At 34.4% G+C, this 8,855-nt stretch overlaps 1 non-coding gene across 1 annotated transcript; it reads left to right on the top strand.

The window, feature by feature from the left end:
• The first annotated feature begins 8,509 nt into the window (after window positions 1–8,509).
• Window positions 8,510–8,617, top strand: LOC129076089 (U6 spliceosomal RNA). Its single transcript, XR_008529703.1, has one exon. It is a non-coding gene; the product is annotated as a U6 spliceosomal RNA (small nuclear RNA).
• The last annotated feature ends 238 nt before the right edge of the window (window positions 8,618–8,855 follow it).

Here is an 8,855-nt window from a genome sequence, read left to right as displayed (position 1 = left end):
AATAGAGAGACTTTTAAAAGCTACTCCAAAATGGCACAACAATATTTCCATATTTGGATCCAAGGGTTGGATATTCAGCTCAGTATGTTAGAAAGGCAGTTAAGATAAAAAGGCACAAAGCTGTGCTGAAAACTATTCTTCCATTCATTTAATGTCCTAGATGTTACCTTTCTCCCACAGTGAAGAAGTATATAATCTCTCTCACTTCCTTGCTCTTTTTATTAGCATGAAACCCACTTTGCAGCTCCCAAAGCTGCAATCCAATCAGGCACATAGAGTAATTCCCTGTTTCAATGCTTCTTCCTTTAGTCTAGTTCAGAATACAAATGCAGACCACATTGCTTTCCCAGAGGCAAGCTAGGAAAATCTTTTCTTTCTATAGTAGAGGCAGAGAATAAACATTTCAAGATTGAAACCCATTCATCTGTAAACAGAAATGTCATTGCAGACATTTACTGAGGAATAAAATAAGCAGAGATTATCATTTCATAGCCTGCAATAGATTGAAACTGGTTAAAAAGCAAATACCTCTTTAAGCACACCATTTCCTCTGTCTGATAACGGGTGCTAATCTTGGTTTTCAGTTCTCCTAATTGTTTTGCTTTTATATTTAATGAACCTCCATTTCACTTACTCCTCAGCCACCTGTGGGTGAAAATGGACGATGAGGCACAATCATTTGGATGTATACTTTTATTAAAGGTAAAAAGCTTCTGGGACTGTGGTCTTTAGAGGCAGTTAAATAATTTCATCCTTTCTTCCAACTTCTTTGAGCTGTATCCTTAAGTTTTATAAACTCTCACAGAAAAGGAAAGTTCACAATATGCATAAAACAGAAAAACTCCTGAATTATTATTTAGTGTGTATGTATATTCCTAGGAAATTAGCATATTGATCTGTGCCTGTACCCTATGCCCTAAAAATTCGGAAGGGTAGAATCTAAAATGAAATGTGAAGTTTTTGACATGTTGTCAAGTGCCTGAGTTATCTGATATCAAAAATGGTCACACTTTCAAAAATTTCAAAAGTGATATCACACTTTCAGGAAGAGGAAGTAGAAAGGTTCTATCTAGAGCTCTAAACTGTTTAAAAATCTTCACTGAGCCAAAAGTTCAGTTAATTTCATTCAAAGAGTTGCCTATATACAATATTTGGGGAGAAAAAGAAGAATTTAGAACCTTAGTTCTGTAATGGGCACAGCCAGGGCCCCCCAAAGGGTGTTTGTAATGGGGTCCAGAAATTGGGGTGTCCAAGAAAAATACATTCTCCCCACCGGAAGGCAGGCCGCCATGGAGGATGGGAGATCTGGAGCAGGGCCATTCAGAGTTATTTTGCATATCAATAATAGGATACCTTCATTCCTCATATGCAAAGAGGGTTATTTTGCCTGTCACCAAGGCTAAACAGGAAGGTTTGAAAGACTTAATGTAGAATGTAACTGGGAGAGGAAGGAGGAGAGACAGGGGCCTGTGGAAGAAAAAAAGGGACACAGACTCGTGGGAACAATGCGAAGACCACTCAGGAAGAAAGAGGGAAGAAAGGACTCTTGTTAGTGGGCCATGAGAAGATGCCACATGGTTTTGGATTAAGAGCTGGAGATCACGGCGACACAGCCGATGGTGCTGAGAACCGGGAGAGGCCTGCCCAGCCGAGCCCCGGACTTCTGTTCTTTTTCTTCTGAAGGACGGTACCCCTGACAGGCCTGACTGGCCTAACTGCACAAAGGGGAAAGGCCAGACTGTGGGTGTTCTAAAGGGACTTTGAAATTTAATGGCAATATTCCACCACTATTCTGAATCTGTATAACTTTTTTTTTTCTGTAGGTTGCTTTTTTAATTTTAATCTCAAAACTATCTGTGAGACCATATTAAAATTAGAAATCCAATGTAAAAGTTGCTTAGAATGCTAATGTTTCATTTGTCTCTGTCATTTTTTCCATTTTCTTTTTTTATTTATAAATCATGTTTATTCTGTTACAGTTGTCTCAATTTTTACCCCTTTACCCCTCCCACACATCCTGCCCCCACCGCCCCCTTCCCGTTTTCACAGTCAATTCCCACTCCGTTGTCCATGTCCATGGGTCATTCATACATGTTCTTTGTCTAATCCCTTCCCCTTCTTTCCACCATTGTCCTATTTCCCCATCCCCTCTGTTCACTTTCAGTCTGCTCCATGTTTCCGTGCCTGTAGTTTATTTTGCTCGTTATATATTTTGTTGAATAGAGTCTACTTATAGGTGAGATCATATTGTATTTGTCTTTCATCAACTGGCTTATTTCACTTAGTTTAATATTCTCAGTTCCATCCATGTTGTTGCAAAAGGTAGGAGTTCCATCTCTCTCCCTCTCTCTCTCTCTCTTTCTTAAATGCAGATTGATTTTATTTATTTTTTTAGATGTCAAACTTAATTATAAAATATTAAAAAAACTTAAAACTATTATAAAGCCTCAGCAATTAAACCAATATGACATCAGCACAGAAATAAGTAGATCAATGAAATATAATGAGCATTGTAGAGACAAATGTATATATCTAACAATATAATATATGATTAAGTTGATATTTCAAATCAATGAGTAAAATAAGGTTTATTCAACAAATAAGGTGCATGGACCACTATTACTTGAAATAAAACACATATAGAGCACTATTTCACACATTATAAAATAAATATTCTGGTGAGTTAAAAATCAATATGTAGACTCTAAGGAGTTTTAGAAGAAAATAGAATATTTTCATGACCTGAAGTAAAATATTGAAACCCAGAAGTTATTAAGTAAATATTGACAATATGACTACATTAAACATTTAAGACTATTTAGTAATATACATATAAAAAAGTTAAAAGACAAAGAATAGAATAGAAAAATATTTGCAACACATCTACATTAAATAGAAGCAAGTAAACGATCAGATATTGAGTTCCAAACAATGGTTCTAAGGAAGCTCAATGAACTGAGTGAGCTCAGAGAGAATTACAGAAAAACTACAGGGAAACTATGAGGAACTTACTGCAAACTATATCAGCATGAAAAAGGACATAGAAACTATCAATAAGAGACAAGAGGACATGAAGAATACAATTTCCGAATTGAAGAACACAGTAGAAGGAATCAAAAGCAGGCTAGATGAAGCCAAGGACCAAATCAGCAAACTGGAGGATAAGATAGAAAAAAGCTCCCAGAAAGAGCAAGAAAATGAAAAAAGACGCAAAAAGAATGAAGAGGCATTTAGGGACATGCAAGACAACCTGAAATGTAATAATATCCATCTAATAGGGATACCAGAAGGAGAAGTGGAAGAGGAAGGGCTAGAGAACCTGTCTGAAAAAGTCATGATGGAAAACTTACCTAATTGGAGGAGAAAAGTCACACAAGTCCAGGAAGCAGAGAGGGTCCCATTCAAGAGGAACCCAATGAGGCCCACTCCAAGACACATCAGCATTAAAATGGCAAATATCAAAGACAAACAGAGAATCCTAAAACAAGCAAGGGAGAAAGAGGTAGTACATATAAGGGAGCCCCAATATGGCTAGCATCTGACTTCTCAACAAAAACCCTGCAAGCCAGAAGGGACCAGCAAGAAATATTCCAAGCAATGAAAAACAAAGGTCTGCAACCAAGACTGCTCTACCCAGCAAGGCTCTCAATTAAAATGGAAGGTGAAATAAGGAGTTTCCCAGAAAAAAGAGGGCCAGAAGACTACACCTCCACCAAACCAGCACTACAGCGTATGCTAAAGGGATTGCTTTAAGATGAAGAAAATGTTTCTATGAACACCCAGTTCCTTTCAGAGTTGCCAATACTTGATATTACCAATATTTTTAATACTCATCAATCTGATTGTGACAATGGTATTATTTTAATTGTTCCTTTACTATTTGTTGAAACTAAACCTGTTTTAGTATGTTTCTTGCCTATTTCTATTATTTAAAAAAAAGCTTTAAATGACTTTTTGGTATTCTTTATCCATTTACTGATTTAAGGTTTGTAGAACTTTTTTCCCTGAACCAAAACCAAAACCTGTGAACCTGTATAACTTTTGAATAAATAGTTCCTTTCTTTTTCACCAAACTCTGGCATTGAAGCCATAATTCCTAAGGGCAGTGGGCAAAGAACCTAGAACAGAGGGACCACGGGAGAGAAGATCATTGTTTCTGTATTGGTATCTGGGCCTCTCACACAGGTTCATTCTGTAACACAATGAAAAGTAATTTGACTCTGTAAATGTAAAAGGCCACACATTATTATCTAGCCAAGAGAAATATCCAAATAATTGCATAAAAAAGCATATACCTGGGTAATCATTACACCTAGCTTACAGTAGCAAAATATTGGAAAAATCAAAATGTTCATCAAAAAGAAGAATGGCAAAATAACTATTACATTTAGATTACAGAATATGATTCAGTGACTAAAAATTATGAATTAGTTCCCAAATAATAGCATGTAAAGAACTAGGAGTTATATTATTGAGAAAAAAAGCAAATTACTGAGTGACATGTATTGGATGACACCATTATATTAGAACATGTACAAAACAAGACAATTGAAGTAAGCCCTAAGGTTGCCCCAGATTGTAGCCTTGAGAGTTACCAAGCAATAGCTGAGAGAGAAAGCTCAACACTAGGTAGAGTCAGTTGAGTTGAAAGAGAGAGAGCTAAGGATCCAGGGCAATCTAGGAAGCTAGAGTTCACAGGAAAGAGTATTGGATAGCAAAGAGCTTAATAAAGAGAGAATTCTGGAGATCAACAGAGGGTTCCCTAAAGTAATCAGCAGAATACTGATTGGTGCTTCATTTGAAAATACTACCTTAAGTAGAAGAAAGCACCATCCAAAAAAAATTAAAGGGAATATTACCCAGTGCTCATATAATGCTGGGGACAGTGAACATTCCAAGAAGTCATAAGGGAAATCTTTGTAGTTCACTGCCATTTTTTAGAATACTCAGAAGGGGTTTGCTTCAGAAATAAAGTATAATTAGCCCTATATTAAATGCTGATCTGGTCCTAGCAAACAAATATTGAAAGACTTAAAAGATCTAACTGTGAATATGTAATCCAACTGTGTCCCAGTATAAAGCTCAAGACTATATATAAACATACAAAGCAACAAGCATCAAACAAGGTAGGGTTCATCATGCATGGCATACAATCAGAGTTTTCAGACATGTGAAGAAGCAGAGGAATATGAACCATAATGAGGAGAAAAGACAGTCAATCTAAATTGACATAGAGAAATGACATAAATAGAAGAATCAAACAAGTTTATTAAAATAGCTCTTATCACTGCATTCTACTATACATTCAAAAATGTGTCCATGAAAGCCTTTATGAGGATGAATACAAAACTAATATTAATTAAATATAAAACATCTTATTTTCATTCATTCTTTTATTGCTTCATCCCCAAAATATTTATTGGATAATTATTTTATATAAGGCTGTATGGTCAGCAATAGGCATTAAGCAGTGAGCAAAGTAGACACCGTGCCTGTATTTTGAGGACTTACATTTTAGGTTAGAAAAATAATAAAGTAGTATGAGGTTTATAACTAATAAGTTAAATCTATCTTGGAGGGCAACTATGAAAGTATGCTATTTTAATATCCTCACATTTTACATTATATGGTATATCACTTCCAGGTAGACTATGATGAGTTAAAGATGTGAAACCTTAAAATAGCCACTTTAGTAACAAAACAAGGATTTATAACTAAAAAACAAAAACAAAGAGAATATAAAGTGGAACATAAAATATACGTAATCCAGAAGATTCCAGAAAAATAAGAAAAAAACTACAATGAAGAACAGATAAAATAAATAGAAACAAATAGCAAGATAATAGACATACCTAATTATGTTAATGATCACATCAAATGCAAATAGTCTAGCCATCCTCATTAAAAGAAAGAAATGGGTAAATGGGCATACTGGGTATATTTAAAAAAACAAGGTCCAATTATATGCTATAGGAAACTCATTTTAAATATAAAGACATAGCCCTGGCTAGTGTGGCTCAGTGAACTGAGCACTGGCCTGCGAAGCAAAGGGTCGCCAGTTCGATTCCCAGTCAGGACACATGTCTGGGTTGTGGGACAGGTCCCTTGTGCGGGGCATGAGAGAGGCAACAACACATTGATGTTTCTCTCCCTCTCTTTCTGCATCCCTTCCCCTCTCTCTAAAAATAAATAAATAAAATCTTTAAAATAAATTAATATAAAGACACAAATAGGATAAAAGTAAAAGAACAATAGTAAAAAAGTAAACTGTCATGCTAAAACACATTAAAAGAAAGCTGAAGAAGCTATACTATTAATACCAAAGTATACTTAGAGCAAAAAACATTCACTCAAGATAAATAATCTCATTTTGTACTAATAAAGGGGTCAATTTGTCAAGAAAAACCAAGTATTCAACACACTCATTTATAACAGAGTTTCAAATACTTGAAGCAAAAACTGATAGAACTATAAGAAGAAATACAAAAGTCCACAAATGTAATAAATGTCAATACCTCTCTTTTCATTACTAATAAAACAAGTAAGCAGATACTCAGAAAAACTAGGGTAAACTGAAAAACACTATCAACCAAACAATTAATGTTTAGGAAAAAATCCACTCAACAACAGAATACACATTTATTTTTCAAACACAGGTACATTTACCAAGATAAGCCATATTTAGGTGAGATTGTCAGTTTAACAAGAGCATAGAAAGAAGAATGTTACATTTGAATTTCAAATAAACATTAAATGATATTTATTTTTTATTAAAGACTTTTTTAAAATTTTTTTTAAATTTATTTTTTCAAATACATATGTCTCTGCCTACCCCCCACCAAGCAATTTTAGATTCACGGCAAAATTGACAGTACAGAGGCATTCCATATACTTCCCGCCCCCTCCCCAAATGCAGAGCCTCCCTCATTATAAACATCCCCACTAAAATGGTACATTTCTTTCAATTGATGAATCTATACTGTCATTGTCGCTCTAACTCCACAGTTACATTAAGATTCATTCTTGGTTTTGTACAATCTATTCATTTAGATAAATGTATAATAACATATCTATCATGATAGCATCATTCAAAATATTCTCACTGCCCTAAAGATCCTCCTACTCACCCTTTCTCCCCACTAACCATTGGAAACCATTGATCTTTTTACTATCTGCATAATTTTGCCTTTTCCAGAATGTCATCCAGTTAAAATTATATAGAATGCACACTTTTCAGATTGGCTTCTTTTACTTAAAAATATTCATTTAAGGTACCTCCATGTCATTTCAAGGCTTAATAGTTCATTTCTTCTTAATGTTGAATAATATTCCATTGTCTGGATGTACCAAAAGCTATTTATTATCTACTGAAAGATATCTTATTTCTTCTTGGTTTTGACAATGATCAAAAAGCTGCTCTAAACATCCTTCTGCAGGCTTAGTGTGAGTATAAATGTTCAACTCCTTTGGATAAATACCAAGAAATGTGATTGCTAAATTTTATAGTAAGAGCAGGTTTGGTTTTATGAGAAACCATCAAACTATGCTCCAAAATCTCTGGAACATTTTGCATTCCCACCAGCAGTGAATGAGTTTCTGTTGCTCCATATCTTCATTAGCATTTGGTTTTATAAGTGTCCTGGGTTAGGGCTATTCTTATAGATATGTAATTACATCTCATTGTCATTTTAATTTATACTTTCCTGATGACACTTGATGTAAAATAACTTTTCATATGTTTATTTGCCATAAGCATATTCTTTTTGTGGAGGCCTCTGTTAAAATCTTCAGCCAATTTTTTTAATTTGGTGGCTTATTTTCTTTCTTTTTAAAAATTTTTTAAAAAAGTTTATTTACTTTTAGACAGAGGGGAAGGGAGAGAGAAACATCAACGTGTGGTTGCTTCTCATGCGCCCCTACTGGGAACCTGGTCTGCAACCCAGGCATGTGCCTTAACTGGGAATAGAACCGGCAATCCTTTGATTTGCAGGCTTGTGCTCAATCCACTGAGCCACAACAGCCAGTGCATGGTGGCTTATTTTCTTACTGTTGAGTTTTAGAAGTTCTTTGTATATTTTAAATAATAGTTTTTTATCAGATATGCCTTTAGCATTTTCTCCCTGTGCTGGTTTGTGGCTTGTCTTTTCATTCTCTTTATCAAATAATATTTTAATATAATTGTGCCCAATGTTATACTTGAGATACATTTATACTAAAAAGAATTATTTGACATTTACCTAAAATTCGAATTGACTGAACACTCTATATTTTATCTGGGAAACTTAATTCTAGGTCATAAAACCAAAATGGAATTAAATTAGAAATCAGTATAAAATAGTTTTTAAAATCTAAATAACACAATTTTATATAACGAACAGGTCAAAGATAAAAATTAAAAAGCATTTAAAATTAAATGAAAATAAAAGAATACCATACAAATAACCAGTGCTCTTCATAAACATAGATGTAACACTTCTAAATAAAGATTTTGGTAATCAAATCCAACAATGTATGCTCACTTTGGCAAACATATACTGAAACTGGAATGATTCAGGGAAGATTAGTGTGTCCCCTGAACAAGAAAGACATGCAAATTCATGAAGTATTCCATATTATTACAGAAAATGTTGAAGGAACTTCTCTAAGAAGAATTTAAAAAGGAATATAAATATGAATAATAAAATGGTACTATGTACACTATGTACCCAATAATAATAACAAATATAAATGGATTAAATGCTTTGATCAAAAAACTTGGGGTAGCTGAATGGATGAGAAAACAAAACCAGTCCTAGCTGTTGTGGCTCAGTGGATTGAGCGCTGGTTTGTGAACCACAGCTTCACCAGTTTGATTC

Source organism: Pteronotus mesoamericanus, unplaced genomic scaffold (genome assembly GCF_021234165.1).
Source record: "Pteronotus mesoamericanus isolate MK-2021 breed Mesoamerican mustached bat unplaced genomic scaffold, CSHL_Meso_final contig_56, whole genome shotgun sequence".
NCBI classification, from domain to species: domain Eukaryota; kingdom Metazoa; phylum Chordata; class Mammalia; order Chiroptera; family Mormoopidae; genus Pteronotus; species Pteronotus mesoamericanus.
The sequence above is the reverse complement of the archived record's forward strand: the minus strand, read 5'-3'. Positions and strand labels throughout refer to the sequence as shown.